Source organism: Triticum aestivum, chromosome 6D (genome assembly GCF_018294505.1).
Source record: "Triticum aestivum cultivar Chinese Spring chromosome 6D, IWGSC CS RefSeq v2.1, whole genome shotgun sequence".
Lineage (NCBI taxonomy): Eukaryota > Viridiplantae > Streptophyta > Magnoliopsida > Poales > Poaceae > Triticum > Triticum aestivum.
In genome coordinates, this window is record NC_057811.1 from 3,891,986 (window position 1) to 3,897,985 (window position 6,000).

Genomic DNA, 6,000 nt, shown 5'->3' on the forward strand with positions numbered 1-6,000 from the left:
AAAAGACGTGTGAGCCTGAGGCCTCCCTTGACCTTGGGGCTGCAAACCATGTCTCATTTAACAAGACTGACAAATTAGTAAGTTTCCTCTAGATCTTTAACTGGAGCGGTGGTTTTTTCGACTTTTGATGTTGGATTTGGGAGGGGGTGTTTGCGTCGTCTTGGGTCCTTCAAATATTGGGTGGGCGCTTTGTGTTCGTGTGGGTATAATGAACCCCTTCTTCATGCTCTTTTTGCGGTGGTGGTGTTATGGATACCCAACGGCATTGATGGAAGGTCGACCCTTGGGGATCATGGTGATGTTGCCCTGAACATTTTTGCGTCAAATGTGAGGTTATTGCCACTTTTACCACCCTTGGGTGTATTCCTGATGCGGTAGTTCGCTTTATGGCAGTTCATGCTCCCTCTCCATCGCATCAGCGTTTTATGCGCTCGTCAGATGTTTTTATTAAGGAGGTGTTTCGGCTCGCGGTTTTTCCGATATACATTGGGCTTTGACGATGATAACATCTTTTTCGGATTGTTGGTCCAACTTGACCTTAGCACGAAAACTTTCCAGCCGCGGGGTACAATGTCTGGTGGTCAACGGTGATGGAACAGCAGCGTCGGCGACGTGTCTTCTGCTCGCACTGGATATTGAATATGTTTGGCTATGTAAGAACTTGGTTGTATTTTCTTGTTTTTCAAGATGTATTGTATTGATTGAAGTCCTTTTAATATAATTTCTGATTTTCTTGAAAAAGAATATTGCGGGCATGGGGTAGTAAGTTTGTGATCCACCTTCAAAGTGCCATCTGTGCCTCCGCTTCAATATTTTTCCTCTTGGCAACAAGGAAAATTTGTGCAGGATAACTATCTGAATTTGTAACGCCTATTCGCCAAACTTTGCGTTTTGTGGATAGGGTAATAAGTATGCTTTTGTTTGTGAGTGCGGCGAATCTGCACCCGCGCTCACGGGAAAAATCAAAAAAAATACTAGAAAAATTCAAAAAATTCTAAAAAAATTCGGGTGGTAGATAATTAGGTGCGTGAGGTTCGCTGCAAAATGCAACTCGTTTGGACATTTGAGCAAGTCTGTGCAAAAAAGACAAAATCGGGGTCTGTGAAAAAGTTTACTGTTCACAAACTGTTTTGACTCGATTTGTCTTTTTCGCCGAGGCCTACTCAGATGTCCAAATGGGTTGAATTTTGGAGCGGACCTCACGCATCAACTTATCTACCACCCGAATTTTTTTTTGGATTTTTTTGGATTTTTCTAGTATTTTTTTTGAATTTTTTGCTTATCAGGTGCAGATGAGCCCGGGCTCCAGGATGAATTATCCTTTGTTTCACTCTTTTTTTTTTGTGGATAGAGTACTCGTAGAAGACACGGACGCCAACGGGGACGGTATATACGTAGTCGTGGCAAGAGAGACCCGATCCTTGACCGAAATGAAAACGACCGGCAGCGAGTATGGTAGTACGTACGTAGCAGTACGTATAGTATATATACTTGCTGGCGACCGTCGTATACGCTGCCGCTGGCACATGTAGGAATGTGGTAGTAGTACATGTAGTGCAGTACGAGGTTGGGAGGGTGGTGGAACGGCAAAAACAACCAGGTACTAATTAAGCAGCCGTAGTACGTACGAGTAAAGTTACATTTACTGCTAGCCAGGACAACATGGTCGTACTGGGCCACCGACCGACCGACCGACGCGGCGTAGTTATGGCCTTTGGATCGGTGTCGCTGCAGCAGACAGACACACGATGCCAGCCATCCACCCGCGCGCACGTAATATTGTGCAGCGGCAGTAAATAAAACCAGGTAAAACCCCGGCGGACGAAAGTAAAAGAAGAGCCTGGTTGTGCTGCCGCCCGTGTTTGACAGGTTTTGACGAACTTTTTTACAGAAAAAACCGGACGAAAAAACCAAACTGGGAGTAAGTTTTTTCCCTTTTCGAGAGGCACAACCATGCCTCTCGTGGAAGTAAAACCGTTCCTCCTGTTGAAGGAAAAAAAACACGTTTTTATTTTCAGTTTCCGAGAGGCACGGTCGTACCTCTCGTGGAAACAGCACCCTGCCTCTCACGGAAGAAATAAAAAGAAAACATGTTTTTTCCATTTCCGGTCGTGCCTCTCGCGGAAGCAAATCCGTGCCTTTCGCGGAAGCAAATTCGTGCCTTTCACGGAAGCAAAAACATGCCTTTCATGGAAAAAAAAGAGAAAACGTGTTTTTTTCGTTTCCGAGAGGCACGGCTGTGCCTCTCGCGGAAGCAATTCTGTACCTCTCGCGGAAGTAAATCCGTGCCTCTTGCGGGAGGAAAAAACACATTTTTTCGTTCAAATTGTTTTCTCATCCAAAAGCTAAGAAAGACTAGTGGAAAACCACAAAGCCAAAAAAATGAAATAAAAACCATCCAAAAAGCCGAAAACGCGTGTGGAAAACCAGGGACCTAAACAGGCTGAAAACAGAGTGAACTGAGCCTAATGCAACACGCGAAATACTAACCAGCGCCCAAGTGCGCGCGACAGTTGATACAGAAGTTGGGCTGAAGCCCAACAGATAGAGAGAAAGGAGAGGAACTTAATACTGGATCATGGACCGCGTGTTATTTAAAAAAAACACCAGGTTTTTTTCTAAAATGTATGATGGCGGACTGGAAGAAACACTCCATACTTTATTAGTAGGTAGGTGATGCGGAGCATCCCCGGTCATCCCCATGGACACTACCTCGACTACCCAAGCTCCAAGTGGACCCATGACAAGAGCTCGAGCACGTGCTACTCAATCCGAGGTGACATCTCTCCTACTTGAACTTCCCTTACATTCGAGTGAGACATGGCTGCTGCCTAAGTAAGAAACACTATGCATGATCAGGTACAACGCACAAGCCACGAAGCCGAGAGTTAAGGAAGAAGGAACAGGCGACAACTCTCTGTTCAGCCCGGAACTTCCAGCCCCTGGAACCTCCGGCCAACCCGGAACTTCCGGCCTCCGACGACCCAGACAAGCCCCGGCGCGCCAACTCTCTGGTTAGCCCGGAACCTGTCCCGGACCTTCCGGCCCCCGGACGTCAACCCAGCTCCCATCGTGCCAACTCTCTGGTTAGGCCGGACCCTCCCCGAACCTTGGCTCAAAACCTCCGGCGCCCGGAACTTCCGGCCTAGCCCGGAACGTTCGGCCCTGCTAGCGTGCAGTGACTTGGGCCGAGGCCCATGTACCCCTTCGCCCCCTAGACTATATATACTCTTCTCCTACCTACATTTTAGGGTTAGCAAAGTAGTAGCTCATTTGAGAAGCTTTGCTCTCCACTTGATCCCTTCTCCATCAGAGTTCATGACCTCTACGGAGAAGATCCCCCAAGTGGATTCAAGACCCCTCAAGACCTCCTCACGGAGAAGAACTTGCTACTTGTATCGTCCCTTGTTGTTCGTGGATCGTGTATCTCTTTGTGTTTCGAGGATCTAGCACATGTGTAATCGAATCTTGTTGGTTTGAGTGTTTTCTCCCGTGTTTCCCCTCGTGTTCCCCTCGTGTTCCTCGTCTTCCTCACGTGATTTGCTCTAATCGTGAAAGATTGGGCATCTAGGGTTCTACCCTACATCATCTTGGTATCATGAGCCACGTTGATCACGATTTTGGAGCCTCCTTCTTTGTTTTCTAGCCTAATTTTGTTGTGATTCGTCCCAATTTTGAAAATCCCCATAAAAATAGCATTCCCAAATTTTTTGTGATTTGTTGGTATGATGAAGTTTTGTTGGATTTGATCCGTGGATTTTGCATGTGACACGTAGATCTAGCATTCCCATCCTTCCTTCCACCCAAATTTTTTCTTTTCCCCTCTGATTTGGGTTTTTCCCGAAGTTTTTCCGCCCAAATCCACGATCCCCAAGTTTCCTGTTCTTGGCACAATCGCGACCCTCGGACCTTCTGGCCCCGCCCGGAACTTCCGCCCCCGGACCTTCCGTCTTCCTCGGAACGTCCGGCCTCGACAAAAAGGCTGCGCATCCTCGACTACTTCCACTACTTCGCCAACTCCGACTACGGTGCAGCGGTGTCTTCGCCAATGTAGTGAAGACCGTGCACTACGACCCCGGCCACTTCATCATCATCCGTCCTTGCTTACACTAGACAAACCATTGACGGTAACTTCGACGACAACTTTGTCTACGCCTTGCCATTGCATTGATAACCCCATAGCCTTCCTTTTGCGTCACTTACCCATCGAGACTAGCCTTTGAGTATTGCCGGCAACGTTACTTGTGCACATTAGAGATCATTGCATATATCATCATCTTGGTGCCCATATCTTGGTATCATCTCTTGTGTCACAAGGTTGTCATAGCATATACACAATTGCTATCTTGGTTCATCAAATTTTGCATGAGAAAGAGCTCAAAAGAGAAAGAGCCAAATAAGCTTTTAAGCAAAAGGGAAAGATAAGCAAAGAGCTTTTAAGCAAGAACCATAGCACCATACTACATTAAGATTGTCATACTCGATCATCTTGGATCATATCATCAGAACACCATACATATAGCATACTTGGGATAGAAGTCGTTGCATTTTTGCTTTATAGGTTGTGCACAAGTCTCGTATCCGCCTATTGTGCAATCGTGCTAGCGTCTCTCTAGAGTTGTGCAACAAGAGCATTTTCCGTGGATTCCACATCTTGAGCTCATTTTTGGTTTGCACAACCCCACTTATCTATTTGTGTGTGTGTTTCCGTGTACCTTACTTGCTTGGTCTACTTGCTACATTTGCGATTTTGTGAATCTTTTCCAACATTATTGAGTCTCACTAACAATTGCATAAATTTTGTGCCACCATCCTAACCGAGCTCCACTATAAGCTTTATTTGTGTAGGTTTGAGAACCGACAAGAATTGGTACCAATTGTGCTATTTCCTTGTTACACATTTGAGTGATCATTGATCCACCCTCAACATCGGTCAAGGTACATTTGGTATAGTTCTTCTCTTTCTCCCACTCACATATTTGCTTGGAATGATGGATAGGCCAAGTTCTTCTACCAACCCACTCTTCATCGAGCAAGACGATGACTCGAACACCTACATCACCAAGAACCACCTCTTCGGTGCACAACGAGCTTTGCATAATCTCGCCACCGACTTGCGACTCTCCGAGCAACGTACACGAGACTACTTCGACAACAAGCTCGATGAACAAAAAAAGAGAACAATGCAAGAATGGACGAGATTATCACCTTGTTGGTCAACCACTCTTCTACCTCATCATCATATTCAAGACGGAGCCACTCAAGTCGACACTCCTTCGACAACTCAAGTACGCTGACATTGAACACTCTTCGCCAAGCCGCGCGCCAAGACCGTCAAGCAAACCGCAATCCTCTACACGACACCGATCATCAAGATCAACTTCGCGCGCAAGAACATCGACATCGCCAAAATCAAGCTACCTTTGCGCAAGCACAAGAAAGGCAATGCCAACACGAACAAGAAGAAGAGCGAGCGCGCCAACACCAAGACGAACAAGATGCCGAGGCACAACGTCAACAACAACAACGGCGTGAAGCACAAGCCCTTGAGGCGGAACGCGCTGTCCTCAACACCAATCGTGTCGTCGCCGCACGCAACTGGCATACTCGTGAGCAATAAGATGTTGGGGAACGTAGTAATTCAAAAAAATTCCTACGCACACGCAAGATCATGGTGATGCATAGCAACGAGAGGGGAGAGTGTAGTCCACGTACCCTCGTAGACCGTAAGCGGAAGCGTTATGACAACGCGGTTGATGTAGTCGTACGTCTTCACGATCCGACCGATCCTAGTACCGAAAGTACGGCACCTCCGCGATCTGCACACGTTCGGCTCGTTGACGTCCCACGAACTCTTGATCCAGCTGAGTGTCGAGGGAGAGCTTCGTCAGCACGACGGCGTGATGACGGTGATGATGAAGCTACCGGCGCAGGGCTTCGCCTAAGCACTGCAACGATATGACCGAGGTAGATTATGGTGGAGGGGGCACCGCACACGGC